The sequence below is a fragment of the Camelus dromedarius genome, chromosome 25 (assembly GCF_036321535.1).
Source record: "Camelus dromedarius isolate mCamDro1 chromosome 25, mCamDro1.pat, whole genome shotgun sequence".
NCBI classification, from domain to species: Eukaryota; Metazoa; Chordata; class Mammalia; order Artiodactyla; family Camelidae; genus Camelus; species Camelus dromedarius.
The window spans coordinates 11,843,990-11,870,831 of NC_087460.1; the positions used below are offsets into that span (position 1 = coordinate 11,843,990).

General features: G+C 40.1%; 1 pseudogene; it reads left to right on the forward strand.

Annotated features, from left to right (window-relative positions):
• Positions 1-23,525: 23,525 nt before the first annotated feature.
• Positions 23,526-24,395, forward strand: LOC105096531 (elongation factor 1-delta-like; annotated as a pseudogene).
• The last annotated feature ends 2,447 nt before the right edge of the window (positions 24,396-26,842 follow it).

Sequence of the window (26,842 nt, forward strand, 5' to 3'; positions counted from 1 at the left end):
CCAAAGGAGGGACTTTTTAGAAGCGTCCCCTTGTCCCCATAACCCTTGTTTGTCACCATCAGAATGCCTCAGACCCTGAGACTGGGCTTCAAGTTCAAAGGGACAGATGGGAGGGAGTCACTGGGGATTCCTCATCCTAATTCTCCCATGAGATTTTGGCAGAGTTGTTTTCTCTAAGAGCATGTCTGCAGGAACCAGTTCTCTCAATCATCTAGAAGTTTCTACTATGCATAAGGTTGCCACACCTTTGCCTGTGTTTTAATAACACGCCCATGAACTTTTTTTGGTGCCATAATTTCACTTATTTGGTCACTCATTCATTCAAAAATAAATGCTTAATGAGGCCCTACTATGTGCAGATACTTACTATTAAGTTTCTTAAAAATTATTTTTCCTCTATCATGGTTTCCAAACTTAAAGATTAAGATGTTTCAAGGTTCTTTATAATCACTGCCTTTTTATGTGTTAATTAGAAAAGGCAAACTTCTGTGGTGTAATAATTAATTAAAATAAGGTTAAACTAGATTATCCTAAGAAAAGCTTCAAGATTTACTTTCTAAATTTAGATCAAGTCAGTTTAAATTTTCTCTTACCCAACATGTCAGTGGGCTCTCTTGTCACAAAAAAAAATTAAAATGTTAACATTTATCTAAAAGGGTTATCTATCTCCTGCTGATGGTTTATGAGCAAACAGACTTCTCCATTTCCTCTCAAGAGAGAGAAGTACATTTACAAAGTAGAACAGTATTTTGAAGTACTAATGCATGTATCCTCACTCCATCCCACTCCACCCACCCTAGCTCAAATCCAGGCAACTTCATCATTAAAAAGTCCACAAATGATAAATGCTGGAGAGGCTGTGGAGAAAAGGGAACCCTCCTACACTGTTGATGGGAATGTAATTGGTGCAGCTACTGTGGAAAACAGTATGGAGATTCCTCAAAAGACTAAAAATAGACTTATATGATCCAGCAATTCCACTTCTAGGCATATATCCAGAGGAAACCTTAACTCAAAAAGATACATGCACTCCAATGTTCATAGCAGCACTATATACAATAGTCAAGACTTGGAAACAACATAACTGTCCATCAAAAAAATCACTGGATAAAGAAATTGTGGTATATTTATACAATGGAATACTACTCAGCCATAAAAAAGAATAAAATAATGCCATTTTCAGCAACATGGATGGACCTGGAAATTGTCATTCTAAGTGAAGTAAGCCAGAAAGAGGAAGAATAATACCATATGATTCCACTTATATGTAGAATCTAAAAAAAAAGACCAACAAACTTATTTACAAAATAGAAACAGACTCACAGACATAGAAAACAAACTTATGGTTACTGGGGGGAAGGGTGTAGGAAGGGATAAATTGGGAGTTAAAGATTTACAGATACTAACTAATATATATAAAATAGATAAACAACAAGTTCATACTGTATAGCACAGGGAATTATATTCAATATCTTGTAGTAACCTACAGTGAAAAAGAATATGAAAATGAATATAGGTATGTTCATGTATGACTGAAGCATTCTGCTGTACACCAGAAATTGACACAACTTTGTAAACTGACTATACTTCAATACATATATATATATATTAAAAAAAACAAATTCAGGCAATTTAACATAAGTCCACCATTTCCCAAAAGGATAGTTATTATGGCAGAATTAGAGTACAAAGAGGACAAATTTAAATCCTTCAGTATAACCCGTGTAATACTATACACTTGTTAGTTTAAGTTATAACTCGAGGTTAAGTTAGTTTCCGGTTAGGGACTGAATGTTTGTGTCTCCCCAAAATTCCTATGTTGAAGCCGCCATGTGATGGTACTTGAAGGTGGGGCCTCTGGGAGGTAATTAGGTCATGAAGGTGGAGCCTCCCTAATGGAATTAGTGTCTTTATAAAAGAGAGCTGTCCTTTCCCTCTGCTCTCCATCACAGGAGGATGCGAGAAAATGTGTCTACAAGCCAGGAAGAGGGCTCACACCAGACACCAAACCTCCTGGGGCCTTGATTTTGGACTTCCCAGCCACCAGACTGAGAGAAATGAGCGTCTGCTGTTTAAGCCACCCAGTGTATGGTATTTTTGTTTTAGCAGCCTGAACTAAGGTTACCCATATCAGGAATTGAAGTCCCAGGAGCAGCCAGCTGGCATGCAAATCAGGGAGCCCACACTCCAGAGACAGCTGATATGAATACATGCCTTCTGTTATCCAAATCTCCATCAATACTAGGAGCTTTTCTAATTAACATAATGAGCATTAGGAACAAGGTCTCACTGTGGGAATGAGTGGAATTCGAGATATGTCATTTAATGAACAGGATGTGAAAGTCCACCCAGGCCTGTAACCCGTGTCCTTAAGGACAATGACCAAATCTTGACCCACAAATGAATCTGTGTCTGATCACAGAGTCAGAGGACTTCTGGTTGCCTGATGCAACTCCAAGGGCACAGGATCCTGCCTCTGGATATTGTTACGTCTGCTTCAAGTAAACATTTCATGTAAAGAGGCAGCTGGAGCACTTCAAAAGAACAGAGAGCTGGGACTTCCATCAATCTCATGAAACAGTTTGTGTAAAGGTTTCTGAGCCTACTTGCCAATAAATTTTTTTTAAGAAGGTCTATATTGGTGGCATAATTTATGGGGAAGTCAATTTTGTGGTGGTTACTGTTATTTACTAAAACAACCAAAGTTGTATGAGACCAAACTTAGGTTTACGGAGTAAGCTGACAGAGAATGAAGACCCCTGAAGGAAATCTGTAGTCATGACACAGGAATCGCGCAGCATAACGAAGCTTGGATCACACAGCTGGGAATTACTAGGAACACGTCTCGACAGAAGCTACTGTAGAGTGGTGACTACATCTGGAAACCATACGTGACGACCTCAGCAAATGACAGCAAGGACGACGACTAACGAAGACCCAGACACTTACTCCTCCTCTGGAGCCAAGAGGCTACTTACATGCAATCAGGGAACCGCCTGCATTAAAACCTGAAATGACTGAGTTTGCCAGGAATTGACTAAAATTAGTTATTGCCATCAGGAAGAATAGAGTCTGTAAATAGATATTAAATTGGCATTAAAAAAAAATCTAAAAATGTTCCCTTTCTTGCACATCTGAGTTTTGGATTTTGAGAAATTCATCCTCACTATTTGCCACGCGAGGAAAAACAATTCTGGGTCTCTCTCAACGTTTCTCTCCAAGGTCATTTATTTTAAAGCTTGATGCCTTGTTGCATTTTCTCCTCTGGTAGCTCTTCAGGAGTGATTCTCCCATCCCCCGAGATTCTTCTTAGTAACCCGAAGTCTGGTTCAAAGTTCAAGGGGGGGATGTTCACGTCTTCCTAAATGTTTATTCAAATCAGGGAGAAAAGAAAGGCAGCATCTTAAGTATGCAGGTGTGTGTTTCTCACCTTGAGCTTCTGTAGCGAATACCATGGACTGGATGGTCTAAACAACAGACATTCATTTCTCACAGTTCTGAAGGCTGGGAAGTCCAATATCAAGGTGTTAGCAGATCTGGTGTCTGGCAAAAGCCTTGGCTTGTAGACGGCCATCTCCTCACGGTATCCTCATATGCCAAGGGAGACATCATCTCTCTCACATCTCTTCTTATAAGAGCATCAACCCCATGCATTACGGCTCTACACTCATAATCTAATTACCTCCCAAAGGCCCCACCTCCTGACATCATAGTGTTGAGGATTAGGACTCCAACAGATAAATATGGGGGGGGGGGGGCACAAACATTCAGTCCATAGCGGTATATATGCAGAGGGAGGAAAGTGGTGGTGAGGAAAAAGTTATTTGGATCTTCCCCTAGGATCTGCCTTCCTGAGAGAAGCAGGTAGAATCATCCCACATTCAGCAAATACCTAACTGTAAGACAGTGTTAGGAAAGCACTAGTTTCACCAAGACGAAGAAAATATTTTCTAACATCAAGTAAGGAGACAGATAATACAACGTGCTGAGCGCTGAGATGCAGGTAAGTACAGAGCCAGTGCTGGGGGATGGAGACAGCCCAGCTCTGACTGGGGGCATTTGAAAAGCCTTCCAGAAGTGATGACGTTCAAACTGGGTCCTAAGTTTCAGCAGCAGAGAATGGCCTTCCCAGTCGGCACTAAGAGAAGATGCCAAGGCAAAAATGAATGAACGAGCGTGGAGTGTTAGAAATGGTGACAAGTCCAGGGGTTAGAAAGTATGAGGGTGGATGAGGTAGGCTATGCTAGAGGGTAATGTGTGGTCAGACTGGGAAGACTCATGAATGCTTTTCTGAAGAGACTGGCCTTGATGAGGTCAACCAGATCACCCAATGAGCCTACAGGTTCCAAAGAGGTGCCCTAATGGGAGCCTGGATGATCAAAGCTCTGGCCCCCTCGCTTCTACCCCACCCCCACTTTATATATTTTATATATCTCTTTTATATTCCGAATTAGAAAGTAGAACTCAGCTGTTATTTTTAAGTTTTAAAATTGCTCATATAAGCAAATGAAAGTCATAAAAGATCCTTAATGAGCGGAAATGACCGGATTTACATTTCAGAAAGCTAATTCTGGTTGCAGGGCAGGAGGAAAGATTAGAGAAAGTAGACATAAAAGATGGAAAAGCCCATTATTTAGACTGTTACAAACAGCCCATAGTGGGATGACAAAGGGTCCAAACCAAGGCAGTGATAATAGGAGTGTGAAGAGAGGTAGGAAAGAGAGAACAGATTTTAGAGATGTTTTCAAAACTGAATGAACAGCCATTTACCACTCCGACGACAGAGGCAGCAGATTCGGACCGTGTTCGCCAGAGCACAGCGGGCAGGAAACCTTGTACGCACTTTCCCTTTCCTTGGGTGGACTCATGTGACATCAGCTGCTTCACTTTAACTCCAATGTGTGACCACAGGGAGGTGAGATGAGGGTCTCCTGCCACATTCCAAAGCTTAGATCTAGGCTGTTGAGGGTATTACAGTTTGTGGACTGATGTGACTCTGGAAAACTACACTTAAATTCAGCGGCTTATGATGATGAACATGGAACATGGATGAATGTGGAAAAAGCCACCATAACAGAGTGTTCGTTTGACTTAATCAAATCCAGAAGACTGATAAGGTATTTTGCTGTCTCTTTTCTTCTCTCTTTTTCATTTTCTATAAGTAATATTTTTTCCAACCCTAAAAAAAAGGAATTTGAAAAAAATGGATTTAGTAGTAAACAAAGTGAGCCATGGATATGGCTCATTTTATTGTCGTTGTTATGTTATCCTATTTGGCGTAACAACACGCGCTGTGATGGTTTACTAAGATCAGTCTTTACCGTGGGCTGGCCTTACAGACAGGCAGAATAGACTAATGGCTCCATTCTGACCTAAGACATGGTGATGAGATGCTCAACCCTTATTTCACACATTCAACTCAGTTAACTACTGACTGAGCACCTATTTGTAAAAGGTCTTACGAAGGGTAAGCACAGTGGGGTGCAACACAGATGTAGTCTTGGGCTAGGAGAGCTTTCAGCCAGCCAAGGGAGACACACATTAATTGCATACTTAATTGTTTGATCACTATTGTTTTAATTGTTTTGAAGATGAAAGAAAAGTTACAAGAGAGTCACAACAGGGGACCTCATCTAGTCTGTCCTTCCATGAGGGAATGACTCTTGACTAGCGAGCCAAAGAACCAGCTGCTGCTTCTGCAAATAAATGGAGAAGAGAAATTCAAGCAGAGTAGACAGTGCAAAGCAGACACACAGGCACTGAACAGCTGGAAAAGGCCATGCTGGCTGGAGGGCTGACCTCAACAGGGAAAGTGGCCGGATGGCCAGATCTATAGGCCACCTTGGGGTCTGGTTTCTTTAGGCCAAAGGAATACCTTTAAACAGAGGGTGTAATTATCAGAAATAATTTTTTTTAAAGGACTTCTCCAACTTCTTGGCAAAAAATAAACTGGAATGAGACAGAAGTAAATTTAGGGAGACCACCTAAGTGGCTCTTGTCAGAAACGTCGCCAGATTTCTCAGTTCCAGACCCTGATGGCAACAACCTGAGCTGCAGGAATACTTTTAACCAGAGCAGATTATACATCGACCCAGCAATTCCAGAAGACTACACAGAGCTAGACTCAGGTACCCGGAAGCAGATCTACAGGGGGTCCCGCTGCTGGGTCCGACGTCCTCTGCCTCACATGGCCCACGTGCCTAGGCCAAGCCTCCCCAGCTACAGCTGTGTGGGCCTGGACCCCGTGCCCGCTTCTGTCCCGGGATTGTTCCTTCTTTCATTTACTACACGTGACTGAAGCCTGTTCCTAAAACCTGCCTCTGACCGCCGCCTGGCTTCCCGAGTCCCTGAGTTCTGTAGTGGCTCCGCACGCTGGATTGCCCTCCTCGGACAGCACTGTCTTCCAGACAGAGGTCTTTCCCACCAGCTGCTTCCACCTCAGCTGCTGATGCCCTCACTGGTTTCAGCTCTGCCCTGGGTCAGGGTCCTCACCTGATCCCTCCCCTCCCCTCTCCAAACGTGCTTCCGAGGCAAGGCTGTCAGAATGATAAAAATAACCTACAATAAATAGCATACAGTGGTGCATTACTTATCTAGAAGACCTTTCCTTTAGCAGAAAACAGCTCTCTTATTTTTTATTACGGGGCCAGAAGGTGAGATTTATTATTTGTTAACAGTTCCATCAGAAGTTCCAGTGTGGTTGAAGCATTGATGCATATGGTTAACCAAAGAAATCAGAGGCACGTTTTATGCAGTGAGTATCATAAGCTTTGCACACTCAGATTTTTTTTCTCAAAAACGTTTAATTGTTTAGATCTGTTTGCTTTTAACTGGCCTGCACGTCTAACTCCCATGATTCTCTGGATTTCCTGCAGTAAAAATGATACACCTCAGCGAAGAGAGATCCTGGGATGTGAAAGGAAGAGAGTCAAAGAGCAACTGGCATTTAATCTGTAGCAGGTGTGCTGTTAGGTTTAATAAGCATTTCTAGGTAGTCGGGTTTTTTCTTTCTTTCTTCCTTTATGAAGAGACCTCAAAGACCATGAGCAAAGTTTAAATCAAAATATGAAATATAATCCGAGCAGGATATGACAAATAATTCTCCACCCTTACATCTTCTCCACCCTTGAAAGAGAAGAGTTAGAGGAGAAATTTTTTTCCCTGAGTTTGCTGGGATACGTGTCTTTTTCTTTTGTTTCCTCTTTCCCTTTTCCAGTCCAAGGAAGACAGGACCATCCATAGAAATTAACACTTCATTTCCTAAGTCTGAAATCTAAACAACACGCATGAATTTCAAGACAACATCTTTTAAAATCTGTGTTTGTGGTTTCGTTTTAAACACCTTTTTCTAAAAATAGAATTCTCAGTGTGACCAGAACAAACGCGGACTAGGTGAAAAATGTTTCTACCGGGTTGTGAGACTGATGTGAATTAAAGGAGCTGAAAGGTAAACCCATGTTACTGTAATCTGAAGTGTCAGAGCATGCCCTTCAGCTAAGAAATGCAAAATATTTTCAAAACAAGCATCATGTGACACTCAGCAGCTTGAGTCGTATTATTAGAGCTCTCCAGCGGGGGTAATGTGTTGCACAGAGACTTTGGGATGTTTTGCTAAAATACTCTTTCTTTCTTAATGCAGCTCAGAGTTCTCAATTTTTTGAGGTACTTGTTTTACATTTTACTCTGTTAACTGGACTGCTGTCAAAAATTCTAAAGAATCTTCTTAAGATAGAAGAGAGCAGAGAGATGTAAGAGAATGAATGACAAAGCGTCAGGTGTTTTGATTTAACAGCCTTTTGTGCATATTTGGAGTTGCCAGCCAAACCATTAACTTAGCTACTTTAGCACTTTGTAACCTGTCCTCAAATTTGGGATTTTCTTTATCCTTTCACTCATGTCTCTCATTCTGATAGCACCTATTTTATAATCAGCAAGTTAATTTTTCTGCAATAATTAAACATCAAAGAGCTCCAGCTGAAGGAGAATTACTAAAATGGCCACACTTTCGCTAACAGATAGCTTATTCTTATGCTTGCTCTTAAACTGACCAACTAAGCTGACTGACCAGTTGCTGTTCACAGCTCCAGGCCCACTGCTCTCTTTATCCAGTCTCTGCTTTATTCCAGTAATCAAAAGCAAAACTCATACTTGGTTTCTGAGTTGTTCTCAGGGAGAAGGTCACAGGACTGTTACCTTACAAAAATAGCCTGAATTACCAAGAAGACCATGCCATGGGCGCTTACAAGATAAAGAGATGGAAAGAGCAACAACCACTAGCCTCTACAGACTTGGTCACCTGGAGACGCCAAGACGCCACTGAGTCTTATGAGAAGAAAATAATTCTGTTGTTTGTTATCGATACTTTATTAAGCTATGGCTACATAATCACCCTGCCCCATCCTCTAGATGGGTTCACAGTTTTGAAGGCACTAGCTTGCTCTGAGTCCCCTTTGCCCAGCAAAGTAATAAAGCTGCTTCTTTTCTTCTAAGCTCCACGATCCTGTCTCTGAGTTTCAATTTGGCTCATCAGGGACCGGGGTGGGGGCGGGATCTTTCGGCAACACAGCCATTCGAGTTGCCAGTTAGAAACGGCAGCTCCCAGCTCCACCTAAGCAGACATAAACCAGCCCCAAAAGGAAAGGTGAGCAGGAGCCAGAAAGAGATCCAATGGCAAAGCCTCTGTGGGAAACATGGAAGAACAATGTTATTTTTGCTCACTGGATATGTGAACACAGTGCAAAGGAGACCAAACTCGGAGGCTGGACAAAAATGAGAAGGCGGGGCTTTGTCTTCTCATATCAAAACTGGCCAGGAGGGAGACGATTGTTCTTTTCAAATAACTTTAAGAGAGCTTCTTACTGAACAACAGACCCTCCATTTGGTTCATCCTTTGTCTTCTGTTCCTTTTACTTCCTTTGGGGTTTTTTCGTTTGTTTGTTTGTTTTGTTTACATAGATACTTAGCTTCTGGCTCTCATCATTTCTCAAACTCCAACTCAATGCCTTTTTTTTTAATAACAAAAGACTTTCCAAATTTAACAATGGAAATTAATTTTCAGATTTAAGAAGTCCAGTAAATCTCAAGAAGAACAACTATAAGCAGAAACATAATTAGGCACATCATAGCCAGCAGGCTGAAAACCAAAGAGAAAAAAACTTGAAAGCAGATAGACCAAAAAAAAAGGCAACTTTACATAAAGGGCAGCACAGTTTGAATGATGTTTATTTCCCACCAGAAACTATGGAGGTGAAAAGACCACATCAAAGAGGTTTAAAAAAATCTGCCAAGACAAAATTCTGCAACCAGCATAAGTGTTCTTCAGGAACAAAGGTAAATAAAGACATTTCAGGGAAGTGAAAACAAAAAAAATAAATAAAAAGCACAAGCCAATCTGGACTAGAACAAATGGTTCAAAAGAAAAGCTTTTCAAGTTGAAGGAAAATTATACCAGATGGAATTACATATATATATATAAATAACTTATATATTAAGTAATATATAATTACATATATAGATAAATTGCATGTAAATTTTATGATCTGCACTATCTTTCCTCTGTACTTTTATCTGGGAGCATTTAAAAAGGAAAATTGTTTTGTTAGTTTATGTTTTTTAATTGAGTGAAAGATTCTTTAAATTATATAGTGCTTTACAATTTTCAAAAGTCTCACACACATGAGTAAAATATAATTACGTATATAGATAAATTGCATGTAAGTTTTATAATCTGCACTATCTTTCCTCTGTACTTTTATCTGGGAGCATTTAAAAAGGAAAATTGTTTGGTCAGTTTATGTTTTTTAATTGAATGAAAGATTCTTTAAATTGTACAGTGCTTTATAATTTTCAAAAGTCTCGCACACATGATTTCATATATCCCACAATAAGCCTTTTTTTGTTAGATTTTCATATTCCAACTCAGTGACTTTTTGGTTTCTTTGCATTCAGTATGTTGTTCCTAGACATCTGATATCTTCTGGCTATATTTTTAACACCAATAGTAAGATTTTAGCTGTGTTCACTTATTTTCTGATTTAGCACTCCATCCGGCTCCAGCTCCCTCTCTCATTCTGCGCTGGCTTGAAGCTCAGACTCATCTTACTCATCCTCCTTTCCTATCTTTGCCAAGGAAGATAGACTCATCTCTGGAGGGGGAAGGGTTAAAAATTCTCCCCGGCCCAATTTTTTTGACTTCACAAACCAAACATATACAGCATAAATGAAAGCTGGACAGCTATCTCGTAAACACTGGAGAACACAGTTAAGAAAGGGCAATGTGTCTGCGTGCGTTTAATTATCTTTATGATTAACAGAAAAACACTTTCAAAGGACAGAAACGTTTTCAGTTCATCCAACCAAAGGAAGATTAAGTTTGTATAGAGCCTTTCAACTTAAAGGGATACTCTTTAAGAAAAAGAACACAAAATTACAAATATAAAATTAGGGACAAAAGTGAATATATGTTTGGAAAGAAAAAAATAAATCACAATAAAATACAATTTAAAAAACAGATAAATACTTTAAACATCACACAATACAGAAAAGTAACCTCTATTAATTGTTTGATAAACCTCTCTAATAACGTTTCCTATTTTTTTGGCTTCATACTCTAAAAAATGCAAAATTAATTGTAACACAAGGGGAATTAAAATACAGTTTTAAATTGTTGCTACATTATATTGAGGTGCATAAATATGTAATCATATTACTCTTATACTACATACATTAACTAGGTTGATGAATATGTCCAGGTATTTTTGTCATCAGAGCACTTATTTTTTCAGTCTGTATTTCTTCATTGTTGGCAATTTTATGTACTATTTCATCTGGAACCAATCACCTTCCTAAGGACAAGATATGTCAGATTCTGTAAGAAGTGATCTGACTTATTGGAAGCAAATGTACCATCCGTCAAGAGACATATTCACTGTTTGTAATATTCCTAAAGTTTGTGACCTATAAACACAAGAATTATTGGATACATTTTATTTTGTGTGAGTCTCATCTGAAAAGGAAAAAAATATGGCACATTTATCATTGTATATTCTGCATTATTATGTATATTACTGACTGATGAGAACAACCTTTTTTTTTTTTTTTAGCTTTTTTGGGGAGGAGGGGGTGTAATTAGGTTTTTATTTATTTATTTATCTTTAATAGAGGCACTATGGATTGAACCCAGGACCTTGTGCATGCTAGACAGGCACTCTACCACTGAGCTACACCCTCCCCTGAGAACAACCATTTTGATTAGGTGACAATCAGAAGGGGATGCTCTGCTTACAATTCTACACTTCTGATGCTTAGAAGAACTTTCTGCAGGCTAGCTGCTGGCTTCCTGTTTTTTAAGATCTTTTTCTCTTCCACTGTCCACATACTTCAGTGCCTCATTTTATAGAACACGTACGTATCACGTTCATATCACAAAATTGCACTTTCAGGTCACAATGCCAGACAGACAAAAGTTTCCTGGAAGCAATTCTTCCAAAGAGATGGCTAATTATACATGGAAGTGACTGTCAATTTCTGCATCCACAAAATGCCTGGCACCAGAGGAAGTGTGAGGGGAAGAAATTATGAGTGGAGACAGTTGTCTTAACCAAATGTAGTTATAAGTTTGCAAATTTTACAGAATCATATGGCCATGAGAACACATGGCTAGAGCCTTCCCAAACCCTTGGAGGGAGCCATGCAAGGAAGGGCCTTGAAATGCGAGTTCCATCAGCTTCACAGTAAAGTTGCTTCAGCATCCAACCTCACTGACCTTTTAAAACAGGATGGTTAGATTTCTGGTTTCTTACACATAGGGATCTTAGAAGTTCTCACTCCATCCTAAGCACAAGTAAAAACTGAAAAAAATCAACAGCTCCTCTCAGATCCATCAGAGTAGTGAGGTGACAGAGCAAACTGCTGTCCTCAAAATTAGAGAGACAAACAGAGAACCACAACCCACAAGCACAAACCTCCATAGGAACCAGTAGGAAACCATAGCTGATGAATTCCTGGATGTTCCGTGCAGACAAGTCTGAGAGATTAAAAACTACGAGCAACCCATTCTGTGGGGGACTCCACACTTCTGTGAATTTTACCTCCAGGAGCTCTATTGGGTCCTCGTGGTGAATACTGGATAAAGTCTCCTCATGCTTCCAGTAGGGAGAAGGAAAAATGAACCTTCTGAAATATACCAGAACATTCTGCTCTTCTTACAAGGTCTGCCCTAGGGAGAAACTGTTTTACCAGAGCCTAAACTATGGGGGTTTTATCAGAGCCTAACTGAGCTAAGGGAAGGGAAATACCCAACTCCAACCCCCTCGAGCCATCTTGTCCCCATCCGAGGGGGGAGAGGACACGTTCACAGTCCAGGGAAACAGACTCCGCAAAGACTGAGACTTAATCACAGGGATAAAGAACACTTCCCGGCTCCCCACACCTCATCACTACATTACTAAACAATTATTTACTGATGTTTCTTTTACAAAGTACATTGTGTTCTCTTTCAACAAAAACTTTCAAGACATACTAAGAAGCAAAAAACACTGTTTGAAGAGACCGAACAATATGAAAACCAAAGTAAGATATGGCAGCAATGTTGGAATTATCAGACCAAGATTTTAATAATGAAGATTAATATGTAGACAACATACAAGTAGACAACATACAAGATAACATGGATAATGGAAACAGAAAAATGGAAATTCTAAGAAACAGTCGAAAACAAATGCCAGAGTTCAAAAACACTGCAACAGAAATGAAGAATGATTTAGAGGGAAGGGAGAGGGGCAAGATGGGGGTAGGAGATTAAGACGTACCAACTATGCATGTTTGGAGAACAGGATACATGGAAATCTGTGTATCTTCTGCTCAATTTTGTTATTAACCTAAAACTGCTCTAAAATATAAAGTCTATTAAAAATAAAAATGTGAAATAAAGTTAATAATTTTTAAAAATAACAGTTGCTTGGAATTATTGTAGATAAAATTGTATTTATTAATCATGAAAATTAAAAGCATTTGCTCTACATTAAGGTCTGAAAGTATATTTGCAATCATATTGGAAAACATGGCAAAAATAATGAAAAGGGTTTTCAGTCATAGACCAAAATAGATGTCTTTTGTTTTGTTGAATAATGGTTCTCTTTATCTCCCACTTCACTCCATCTGCTTCCTACACTTAGCAACAAGAAGCACAGCAATTACTTTACTCATCCACTCTTCTTTCCTTAAAATTCTTCCTTTCCTATAATTTTGTCATTTAAAGGGTATGGGGTGGTATTTGCCAATAAAACTACTTTCAGTTATCCATGGCCAGATTTATATTTTACATTAACTCTAGTTGGACAAATAAGAATCAACAAACAAAACTAAAATAACTATGAATCAGCTGAAACAGCTAAATGTAAGAGAGCACTCATTTTGATATTACATACTAAGTTAAACCCCATTTTTTAAAATTAATTCAACAAATATTTCCTGTTCTGCCACCTGTCCCCCCTACCACCACCCCCACCACCTGTCTATCTGAATTTTTCTCCTACCACTCCCCTTCTTCTTTCTCAGGTCCAGCTACATTATCTCCCTGATTTTCCTCAAACACACTAAGCACACTCCTTCTTCAGAGATTTTTTTTTAACATATTTTTATTGTGTTACAGTCATTTTACAATGTTGTGCTTCTTCAGAGATTTTTGCACTTGCTGCCTGGAAACTCTTCCCTTACTTCCTACAGGTCTCTGTTCAAATGTCGTCTTCCCCATCGGGGATTCTCTTGGATAAACCCATATCAAATAGCTAGCTCCTCATCACGACCTCATTCCTCTCCTCTTCCCCTGACTTCTTTTCCTTTGTAACACTCCACACCATTTAACATACTGTATCTTAATTTGTCTAGTTATTGTCTCTATGTTCTCACCACCATCAGAATATAAGCTCCATGAGAGCAAGAACTTTGTTCACTCCTGTATTCCCCAACAACCAGAACAGTACCTGGCAGGCAGGCATTCAATAAATTCTTGTTAACTGGATGCATCAATATTGTAATTGCATTATCTTTAATCTTTTGTTTGACATCTATAAATTGGTAAAGGTTTCCTAAACTATTAGAAGTCATTTAAGTGAGAATTTTTACATTAAACTCACTTTGTTCCATATTTTATGTGCTTTGCTTTAAAGCGAGTTGTCATTGTCCACGCTTTCCTTCCCCCATCCCGACTCCATTACTCCATTTAATTTCAAACGTGGCAATACTCCCCGGTATGCTATTTTCTCCACTACATTTCTCAAGATTTGTACTAGCTGAGGAGGGGAAGAGAGGTCAGAATCAGTGCGAAAATGTATAGCAGACATTTTCCTCGCAGTTTAGAAGGAAAGTGTAATGTTAAAAGGCAGAGAAAAAGGAAAGGGAAAAAAAAAAAAAAGGCTGTTCCTGGCAGCACTATTTTCTTTACCCCGATTCTTCGGTTCCTCAGTACATAGCATGTTATAGCTGCTGCTCTTACAATGTCCCTCTACATTATCACGACGATTGAGAGGCATAATTTGATCACCTGCAGTTTATTATTAAGGATGCATAGTAGCTATCACAATGCACAACTGAATTAATAGAGCGGGAGTGTGTCCAGAATTGCTGCCACTGCGGTCTAGCCTCCAGTCTCTGATTGCGCACCACTGGTCACTCCCTGTGCTTAACGGGCACAATACAAGCTTCTTGCTGTGACGCCGTTTTCTGGCCCCGTCCGGCTGCGGGAACCTCGCTGCTTACAGAAAGCAAGCTGCCTCAGGAGTGCCTGAGATTCTGTGCTGCTTCCAGAGAAAAAAAAAAAAAAAAAAAACTATTATATGACCAATGTGAAGAACGTGAGATAACTCGAAAAGAACCAAAGAATCAAAAACAAGAATAAACCCTGAGAAGGGGTATTTGGCAAGCTTTGGGGAACATAAAAGAAGCAAATCTAAGAAATTACAAAGGGAAGACTATTTTGATCTTCCAACTGGGAATGGAGAAAAAAGGAAGGGAAATGAGGGCAATGAAGGAGAAAAAGGACTCACATTTGGGTAGTCATTTCCTTAACCTGGAATGGTTGAAATTAAATAGATATTACTGACAAAAATGATCCCACAGGTAGGGATCTTTGATATCAAGCCTCACTGTAGGTGGGGATGTCACTCCAGCTCATCTTCAGTCTTCCCTACCTTGGGTTAACTTCACCCAATTAGCATGCACCTCTTCACGACCTAAACACCTAAAAATGAAAGTCTGCCTCAATTGTTGTTGCTTCCTGAAGTGGGTCATAGCACTGCATATTCCAAGACTACAAAATGGGGTGTCAGGACCCAACAAATGTTTGCCACAGGTGTTTTTAATCCTAAGGAAAAAAAAAATCACCATTTTACACAAAATACTATAAACTACCCTCACACTCGTGGACCCTCCTGCGATACATGACCTCTAGAGCACCAGAAAAAAGCACAACACTTTTTCCCTTTGATCCTCTTCCCCCTTCCTACCCAGGCTTAATGAAGACATCTGTCTGACAATAGTCAGCTTGTCAAATTAGACAAGAAACGGTCCAATTTTCCTCGTCATCCACAGAAAAAGGAAACCAAAAAGGATGTCAGATACAGAGACACTTTATCTTGCCTTCAGCCCATTCCTTGCTAATTATAAGAATGAAGGACGCTGAATGGTTTTACAATTCTCTTAATTTTGATGCTCCCTCCTGAAAGATGAAATGTTATTACTACTGAAGCCCATGAGCGGCATGCATAAAACAGGGAGAGAAACTGCTGTCAGGAAAAGTGGATGGTAAAAACATGTAGCTCAAATGCTTGGTTCGCTGTGCAGAAAGCTACCTGTCAGATACAAAGAAGGTAGTTGAATGGAAAAAAAGGAAAGCAGGCTCCCCAAAGGGCTTGAAAATCAATTCCAAGTTTCCACAAATAACTAGACCTGCAGATGACATATGAAACACTCATGTCTATCCCCCATATAGCCTCTCTTGTCTTCAGCCACCACTCAAACTTATTGCTTCTCTTCTGGCCTCCTTTCCTATAAAATGTCAACAGCAGCCCTATCTACAATGGAAAAACAACAAAAAAAACAGAGACTCCCTCGTGTGCCTACTTGGTAACTACCTGTTTGTACAAACTACTGTAAATTCATACTATATTTAGATATATGTTATCTAGGATTATTCCCTATGACAAATGAGTTTGTAATTGGTATTACTTGATGGATTCATAATTGTCTTTAGACTCAAATTTCCTACGATATTTCAACTGGATAAGCAATTCAGTCCAAAATATTAGTTCCTTCTTTATTGGCTGCCGAATCCCTTCACCTTCCTGATTTGCTTTCAGGAAACTTTCTTTTCCCCGGTGTACATGGTTATGGTGGAAAGACAACTGCACGTCTTTGGAAGCTAAAGGACCCAGGTCTTTTTTCTAGTAGAACTAAGGGTCAGACGTGTGACAACCTCAGCCAACCAGGTTCTCTCTCCTGGGACTATAAATCCTGAGCACATGTTGCAAGAATGAAGAAAATATTGTAGAGATGATTTCGTTCCAGTGGCAGCACAAGAGAAGATGTGTGCTAAGCAGGTGTCTTTCGCCATGGGGTGGTTGCTGTCCTTCCGGCTCTGGTCCTCTAAAGCTCCTTTCGCTCCTCTTTCCGAGCCTGGCTACGCAGTCTCCTTGCCTATCATCCTATCATCTGTACACACACACACAAGCACCATATCCATCCCCATCCCTGCCATCACAGTCTTAGACAAATTCCCTTTTAAGTTAACAGCAGTCAGTTTCTATGGATCATAATTAAGAGGAACTGACAGACTACCCTAGAGATAAAAGTGAATCCTCAAAAAATAATTTGCAAGCTATTTCTGATTTCAGTGAAACTACATGTGAGATGAAAATTTGATAGGGTGTTTCTCTGCTACATGGAGAAAAGAACACACAACTTATTGAAAAAAAGCATATTTTTCAACTGGTTTCACTTTTAAATACTTTCAGTATGTTCTAGGAAAATAGGAGCCAAATTTTAAGAGAAAAGAGGGCAATTATTGACATGAGAGCCTGTTCCTACACTTTAGGACAGAGTTAGTGAGAAGGATATTAATAGACTAAAAACAGGGGTTTTTAACTTGATATACTGTGAAGTCTGAAACATTCTGAAGTTTCTCTAGGGTAGGGAGAGAGCTTGGGATAAAAGACCGAATGATCAGAGTAATGGCAATGGAGTGAGTGGATGTGACAAGAGGACATGTCATCAATGGCCCCAATTAATACTTCTGTTGACAGGCAGCTGAGTCATGAAATGACAGTGAGCACAGAACTGTGAATGAGTAGAGAGAAGCCCATGGACGAGAAACGACCATGTAAGAAAACAAAACTGCGCACTCACAGAGTTTGATAACGGTGCCTCTTGATGCTAGTCACTAATGTTACCAATAAACTTCAGTATGGTCGCTAATTTTATTAGGAATTTACTTTGAAATATGTCTCTATTACTTTAATTTTTTAAATACTACAGGGGAAAAAAACCCTCAAAATTTGTGAATTCTGTGACACAGTGATTTACCAAAGTGTAGTCAACCCAGAACCGGCTTCACCGTCAACACCCAACACAGAGTTGGGTGCTTGTGTGTATGAAAGACAAGCAAAGCAAGGGGAGAGGATGGGTGCAAATTCAAGCCTGAACTACCTGAATCAAAGATCATACCAGAAAGAAATAAAAGCGGACATGAAGATTGCAAATGTTTAAGAAGTAATGAGAAAGGAAAACATAACAGTATTCTTACATAAGAGCTCTGGGAGACACACATTACAGAGAAAGAAGAGCAGGAAAAAAATAACAGAACTGACTGAAGAAGAAGCAAGAAAATTTTTTTAAAAAATACACCACAAAGTAATAGAGAGATACAGGGAGAAATGTCAGACACATCAAGGAAATTGCTGAGAAAGAAAAGGCCTTCAGATTGAGTCATACATACGTATACTATTAAGCATTATTTTTTTTTCTGATTTTTAATAAAAACACATACATCATTAAAGTTGATGAAATACTGAAAAGCATTTGGATGATACCAAAGATGACATTTCACCACCACATAATTATTTCTGGAGAGCATGCTGAATATAGGCATGTCTATTTCAGTGGCCAGAATTACAGAGCTGGGGACATGAAGTCCTATTAACATCAAAAGACGTGTGCTTGACCAGCGTGAATGAAAGGAGGTAAGTCCAAAGTCAATCACAGGGGCAGTTCTACAAATTGTGATTTGTTTCATCATTGTACATGGCAAGAAAAGCATTTTGGAGACAAACAAGCTTGGATTCAAATTTGAGCTCAGCTCAGCTCTTTCCTGGATGTGTGACCTCAGACTTTTATTCAATCTCTTCAAGCTTCAGTACCCTCATCTGTTAAAAGAAAAAAAAGAAAAGAAAAAAAGCGAACACTGTCTATTTCAGTGAGGGCTGTATGTGGATACTGCGTAAGTCTGGTTGGCGATACAGGAAGTGTTTAATACTGCAGTTATTAAAACCTGTACTGTGTGGTAAGATTTCAGAAGCTCCAACTTACTGCTTCCCTTCTTTCCTTGCCCCTACCACCATCAGAAAATTTTAAAAAACCCTCCTATGATACTCAGATGAAAACCTGAAACTCCCATTCTATTTATTTTTCATTCTTTTCCATTATAGTTTATTACAAGATATTGACTATAGTTCCCTGTGCTATTAGGACCTTGTTGTTTATCTATTTTATACACAGTAGCTTGCATCTGCTAATCCCAAACTCCTAATCTATTCCTCCTCCTCCTCCACTTTCCCCTTTGGCAATCATAAGTTTGTTTTCTATGTCTGAGTCTGTTTCTATTTTGTAAATAAGTTCATTTGTATCATATTTTAGATTCCACATATAAGTGATATATGGTATTTCTCTTTCTCTGTCTGACTTATTTCACTTAGTGGGATAATCTCTATATACTACCATCTGAGACAGGAGGGAAGGGGGCAGGGCATTAAAAAAATGACGGCAACTGAGGGCAGGTTAACTGGTTAGAACCAGATGGTGGAAGATTCGACTTCCAGTAGACCTTGAGCCCCATGGCACACCCACAGGCACCATGACAGTTCCGAGGTCAAAAAGTGGGCAGTGGCCCAATTTCTGGGAACCCTCACCCCTTCCCCAAAGTAGCTAGAATAATCTTCCCACTTGTTAGTATACGAAATTATCGTGCCAATAAAAACTAACAACTCCCACACCTCACGGCCGCTCTCCCTTCTGAGTGAGATGGACTACACTCTGTCTATGGCATGTGTATCTCCCTGAATAAATCTACTTTCACTGTAATATGGCTCGCTCTTGAATTCTTTCCTGTGCAAAGCCAAGGACTCTCACTTGATGGGGCCCATACCAGGGACTCGCCTGGGACCCAGAACATGCCCATCCTCTGGCACCCCATTTTCCTGCAACACATCCATGTTCCTGCAGATGTCATTATTTCATTGGCTTTTATGGCTGAGTAGTATTCCATTGTGTGTGTGTGTGTGTGTGTGTGTATACACCCCACAACTTCTTTATCCAGTCATCTGTCGATGGACATTTAGGTTGCTTCCATGTCTTGACTATTGTAAACAGTGCTGCTATGAACATTGGGGTGCATGTGTCTTTTCAAATTAGAGTTTAATCTGGACATACACCAGGAGTTTCATAAACTCTATGAAAATCCCACTTTAAACTAAACCATTTGGCTAAAGACTATGTACTACTTTAAAAATTTTTAAATACTGAAAGGTAACACATTATGATTTGTCTTTCATATCTACCTCCCTCAATGGATACATTTACAAAATCCTTAGCTGAGAATGTATTTTAATGGAGGTAGAAAGTCCATGAAAGCCCTGAACCCATTTCCATAGTGGCGTGGATACATCATCCTAAGAAGGTAAGGGGGGGCCACGGGAGCTCAGAGACAGATTTTATCTTCTCTATGGTTATTTTCTAGGGATTAACTTAGAGAGTTTAGAAGTATTATTTTGGAGGGAGAAAAAAGATCTGTTTGATATTCAACAGTTATGACTTTCAACTGTGTCAGGAGGGTAAAATACAAAAGCCTTTATTAATATTCAGACATTCATAATATATTTTTATTTATATATAGCCTTTACTCCCAGAACTCTTGGGACTTTGCAGACACATTACGATTCAGCCTCAATCTATTTTCACAAATGTGTCACTAAAGTATGTAGGGAGGAGGTATAACTCTATTATCTTCAGATTGCAGATACAGAAAAGAAAGCAGAGACAGATAAAGCAATTTACCTACGGCCTCAGTACAGGTAAGCTGTTGAGCAAGGCACAGAACCAGTCATGTAATACATACTTCTTCTGTCAGATAAGGACACCAGAGTCCCATCCTAGCCGGGACCTGCCTTTTTCGGAACCCTTAGTACCAACATATGGAAGGCCAGGAAGGTGGGGTCCTATTCAAGGAAATCCACATGAACAGTTCAGCCTCCAACAAATCACTGCATGGTGGTTGTTAGGTGAGGCAGGAGCTGAGGCTAGCCTAAAGTTCAGAGCAGCTTTCTGCCCATTAGAGCGTCGGTACACGGTATGAAGCCTTTGGGGCCCTCCCCTGCCGCCCCTCCTGCCTTTCGCTGGCCTCAAATCTGGCCTTGTTGAGTAAGTCCCTCAGCAGCTCTGCCAGTTGAATGGGTCCTGAATCTTAACTTACCATCTCTACCCACCAAACCAGAATCACACGCTTCAAAGTAAAACTTAGCACATATGGAGCTCTGGCACTGAACTAGGTTTGAGGTAAGACTTTCACTTTGTTTTTCCATCAGTTATTTTCACCACAATGGTCATCATTCATAAAAAAATCAGTATTTTCACGTAAGGATAATCAACAAGCACTCGTTTTTTGTTTTGTTTTGTTTTGTTTTCATAAAAATCTGCTTCCCTTGTTTCTTGAGAAAAATGAAATGAGATGGTAGAATAATTATTAAAACTCAGTATTTAATGTAAAAATCATTCTTAGCACATTAGACCAAATAAAAACACACCATGGGCCAGATTTGGCCTGGGAGCTTTGGTGTGCTGACTCCTGCTGTAAAATCCTACAGACATTAAAATGATTATTAGAGGATATTATGAAAAACTTCATGCCAATAAACTTAAAATTCAGAAGACATGGACAAAAACGTAAGTTACCAAAATAAACAAAAGAATAGAAAGCCAACATTGTTTTATAACTATTAAAGAAACTGGACTGTTAATTTAATTCCTTCCCACAGAGAATAAGAACAAGCCCAGATGGCTTTGCTGGTGAATTCTACCAAACATTTAAACAGATTTTTCTAGACAACAGTAAATGAGGGACTATTTCCCATCATTTTTGAGGGAGCTTAATAACCCTGATATCAAAACATGACAAAAAAAATCATAAGCAAGAAAAATTCCAAGCCAATCTTACTCAGAACATAGATTTTAAAAATCCAAATCAAATATTAACAAATCAAATTTAGCAAAATATAAAAATTTGGGTTTACTCCACGAATACAAAACTGATTGAACACTCAACAATCAATCAATATAATTTATCACATTAATAGAGTAAGAGAAAAATCATATGACCATCTTAATAAATGGAGAAAATATTATGACAAAATTCACTATCTGTTTATAATAAAGATTCTTAGTATACTAGGAAGAGAAAGGAATTTCTTTATTTCAAAAATAGTATCAATAAGAAATGTGCAGCAAGCATTAAGCTTAGTGGTGAAATGATGAAAGCTTTCCTACCGAGACCTGGAACAAGACAAGTATATGTGCGATCACCACTCCCATTCCACACCGAACTGAAGGTCCCAGCCACTGCAGAAAGGGAACACAGCTATTTCAGGAAGGAAAAGAGAGAGAGAGAGAGAGGAAGGAAGGAAAGAAGGAAACTGGAAAATGAGAAAAAGATTGGAAAGGAAGAAATAAGAAATAACACTTTCATTATTCAGATGACACGTGTGTCTGTTCATAGAAATTCCAAAAAATGGACTGTAAGTTGGTATAGCCACTATGGAAAACAGTATGGAGGCGTCACAAGAATAAAAATAAAAATAGAACTACCATATGATCTAGCAAATTCCACTTCTGGGTATATATCTGAAAGAAATGAAATCACTCTCTCAAAGAGATATCTGCACCCCCCGTTTCACTGCAACATTATTTGCAATAGCCAAGACACAGAAACAATCTAAGTGTCCATCAAAGCATGGATGAATTAAAAAAATGATATAGATAGATAGATAGTTCAGTCATAAAAAAAGAAAAAATCCTGCTATTTGCAACAATATGTATGAAACCCTGAGGGCATTATGCCAAGTAAAATACGTCAGACAGAGGAAGACAAATACTGTATTATCTCACTTACATATGGAATCTAAAACAACCAAACTCATAGAAACAGAAAATAGACTGTGATTGCCAGGAGGTAGAGGTGGGGGATTAGCAGAAGGTGGTCAAAGGGTACCAATTTCAGTGATAAGAGGAGTAAGTTCTGGGATTGTAATACACGGCATGGTCACTTCAGTTACTAATACTGTATGCATATTTAACAGAAGCTACGAGAGCAGATCTTAAAAGCTCTTAACACAACTCAAAAATTATAACTATGTCAAGTAATGGATATGTTAACTAACCTTATTGTGCTAGTCATATATATATTCACACACAGAGAACAGGGTTCAGGGTGAAGAAATGGAGGTGCTTAGAAGGTGGCCCACCCAGAAAGGACATTTCCCACACCTTGCCCTATGAGAATCTTCATCTGACTGTTCATTGCATCCTTTATAACATCCCTTATAATAAACTGGTAATAATAGGTAAAGTGTTTGCCTAAGTTCTGTGAGGAAATTATCAAACTTGATCAGGGGGTTGTGGGAACCCCCAATTTTTAGCCAGGTAAGACAGAAGCATGGATAACCTGGGACCCACTACTTGCCATTAGCATCTGATGTGGGGGCAGTGTCATGGGACAGAGCCCCTAAGCTGCGAAGTCTGGACTAACTCCAGGTAGTGGTGTCAGAATTAAATTAAGTTGTATAACATCCAGTGGGTGTCCACAGAAAAACAGACTATTTCTTGGTTTGAAAAACCCACACATTTGGTGTCAGAGTGTTGTGAGTAGAGAGAATTTTCCTTGAACTAAAACCCAATCAGAAAGGCTAAAATTTAAGACTTTAATGCCAATCGCTGAGGAAGTACAAAGAAACAGGAATGCTGCTTCACGGCTGCTTGGCAAGTATATTAGTACAACCCCCTGAGAAAAGGGACTGGCACTATCTGCAGGGTTGCAGTCAAGCACACCTTAGGACCCAGAATTTCCACTCCTAGGAAGAGAGAACAGACTTGTGCACCAACAGGCAGCAGAAGTGTTCTCAACGGCATTATGTCTCAAGCTGGAAATACCCAAATGCATGTCAAAAGTAAAATGGATACCCTTTCCTCTGCCGTCCGCGCTCTCTTCTTTGGTCGCCGAGTCCTTGGCAGACGTGAAAATGGCCACAAGCTTCCTAGTGCACGAGAACATCTGGTTCGCCAAGGTCAAGTACGATGACGCAGAAAGGAGATTCCACCAGCAGATGCAAGGCCTCTGGAGGGTTCCTCACCCAGAAGACGGCCGCCAGCGAAATCTCGCGACAGCTCTGCAATCTCGCGAGAGCCAGAGGAACCATCCAGAACTCCACAACCACAGGAAGTTCGGGCGTGGGTGGCTCCAGCGGGCAAGTGAGGGCTGCAGAGAGCTGGTTATCGGGATTGCCCGCCTGGCAGCAGAGAGGATCCTGCGAGGGGAGAAGCAGGATCTGCAGCAGACTGTGTCCAAGCTGGAGGCCCGGCTAAGGGCGCTGGAGAAGAGCTCGCCCGCTCACCGGGCCGCAGCCCCGCAGCCCCGCAGCCCCAGCGAGTGTCTCCCGTGCGCCAGGTGGAGCTCCCCCACCCCTACCCAGAAGGCGGCCTCCGCTGCGGACGACGAGGACCATGACACTGACGTGTGTGGCAGCGACTAGGCGGAGGACAAGGAGGCTGACCGACTGTGGGAGGAGAGGCTGCGGCAATACACTGAGAAGCCGGCCCTGGTGGCCAAGCCCTCCATCCTGGACATCAAGCCCTGGGATGACGAGATGGTCAGGGCCTGGCTGGAGGCCTGTGTGCCCTCGGTCCAACTGGACCGGCTGACCTGTTCCAAGCTGATGCCTGTGGGCCACGGCATCCACAGGCTGCAGGTCCTGTGTGTGAAGGAGGACGACAAGGTGGGGACGGGCTTGCTGGAAGAGGGGATCACCAAATCCCAGGAGCACATGCAGAGCGTCCACAGTGCTGCTTTCAACAAGATCTGAGCCCTGGCACTGGGCCTGAGTGTGTGAAGTCTTGCAGCAGGTAAAGACTGAGATTCAAAAAAAAGTAAAACGGAGAAGTCAATTTTAGGTATATACAATAGAAGATTATAAATGAGGGAAAATGAACAAACTACAGCTACCATCAGATCCTGGGAAAATTTCACAAAAATGTTGAGCAAAAGAAGCCAGTCAGGAAGGCACTTATACTGTAGGATTCCATTTACTATAAAATTCAGAACAGACAGAACCGTAGAGTTTGGGGCTACATCGAAACTAAATAAAGCCAGTAAAGAAGTGATCACAATAGCCAGGGGAAGATGAAGAGCACATGGCGGAGAGCAGGGGTTGGGTGTGGGATGGGGCAGGTTGGAAGTGCTGGCAAGATTCTATTTCTTGATCTATGTGGTCGTTACATGAGGGTTTGCTTTGTGATAAATCATTAGGGCACACGTTTTTGTTTCTTGCGTTTTTGTATATGCTTCTTTTTCCTCCAAACTTTACCTTTTGAGATGTAATTGATTTAGTAATAATAGAGAAGTGGAGTTTTAATTAACAGATATAATTGACATGTAACATTGTATTCGTTTTAGGTGTACAACATAGTGATTTGATACATGTCTATATTGCGAGATGATCCCCACAGTAAGTTTAGTTAACATCTGAACATCACCCCACACAGTTAACAGTTTCTTTTCTTGTGATGAGAACTTTTAAGATCTACTCTCTTACCAACTTCCAGATATACAATACATACTGTTAACTATAGCTACCATACTATACATTACATCCCCAAGACTTATGTGTCTTACAACTGGAAGCTTGGACCTTTTTGACCACCTTCATCCATTTCACTGCCCCCACCTCTGGCACCACCAATCTGCCCTCTGTATCTATAAGTTCAGCCTTTTTTTAGATTCTACATGTAAGTGATACCATACAATATTTATCTTTCTCTGACTTACTTCACTTAGCGTAACACCTTCAAAGTCCACCCTTATTGTTTCGCATAGCAGGATTTCCTTGTATGTGTTTTAAATTTCAAAATTCAAAAGCTTAAGGAAACTTTCAACGTGAGCTGGTGGGTGGTGTCTAATGACACTGCTCCTTGCAGCCAATGGCCTGTTAAATTCAGCCCTGGCCTTTGTTGGGCCTCAAATAATCTTGTATTACAGCCCAACACAACAATCCTTACTGAAGCTATCATCTCACTGATTTAAGTGAAGGACTTCAGAGTTTTCTTTTTATGAAAGGTGAATTATAAGGTTGTCAGAAGAGAAAGAACAGCAACCATTTCAAACCATATGTAGCTTTAATTAAACTGCCTTAGTTTAAAAAAAAAGTGTTCTCTTTTTTATGTGTCTTTTTAAAGTATTCTACTACATCTATGGACTCTAAGACCTCTGTTGGCGTGCTCTGCTTCCCATAGAACTGTCAGTGTGCTCACATGCTGAAAACCAGGAGGGAGCCAGCAACCATGATTGTCACCCCTCTGGAGCTGAGTGAATTATCTGCTTCTGGGCCGTGGTAGTCTGTCTTTTAATATATTGGCTTTGGCAGACCTCGACTCCCGTGTCATTCCAATTAAGTTATTAAAATTAAAGTAAAAGTGCTTAAAGCTGAAGCGTTTTGGTAGAAGTTCTTAAAGGGGTCAGAAGTCTGTGCCCTGACTTCTTAGCAAGTTGCTTGCCCAGTTTTTTTAACCTGAAAAAGAAACTATTCTGAAGTTTCACACTGATATTCTGATAGCTTCTCTGGTTTCCTCAATTTCCAATTCACCGGGATAAAGTTTAACCTCTCAGTGTTTGGGGGAGGGGGAACCTCTATTTGTATGAGAAAATTAAAATTTGCAGTTAAAAATTCTCTCCACTGGCCTTCATGCTCCCCTAACCAAAGCTCAACTTTTCATTGACCAAAATCTCAAAACTGGTATCTACAGACAAAGACACATACCTAGAGTAGAAGAAATCAAATGGGAATTTTCATGTGCTTGGTACAATTGAGCTAAAATTCACTTGTTGTGTGGAGAAAAGGCAACCATCCTTCTCATGCCTGAGCATACTGGCTCCTTGAATAAATTTCCGTAGTCAAGACTGGGGAGAAGGGGACGTATTTCTGATGCCAGATAAAACAGAACAGAAAAATTCCAGGTTAAATACTAGAGAAATCTCTTAATGAAGATATTTTTCAGACTAGGGCAACCTCCTGAGGGAAATGATTTGAAGTGACATCCTTTGAGACATTTAAATTATAGTGGATAAAATACTCGAACCCACCATGAAGAAACACTCTTTGTGGAACTCATGGGAAAATTACTGGGGTTTATAATAGGCCTTTTCTAAGAGGGGGTAAGCCTGTAAGGCAGACCTGATGTTGAATAAATGTTATTTTTACTGGAGTGTGGCTGCATTGTAACTCTGTTCCTCCTTCTTCAGCGAAGAGCATAAATG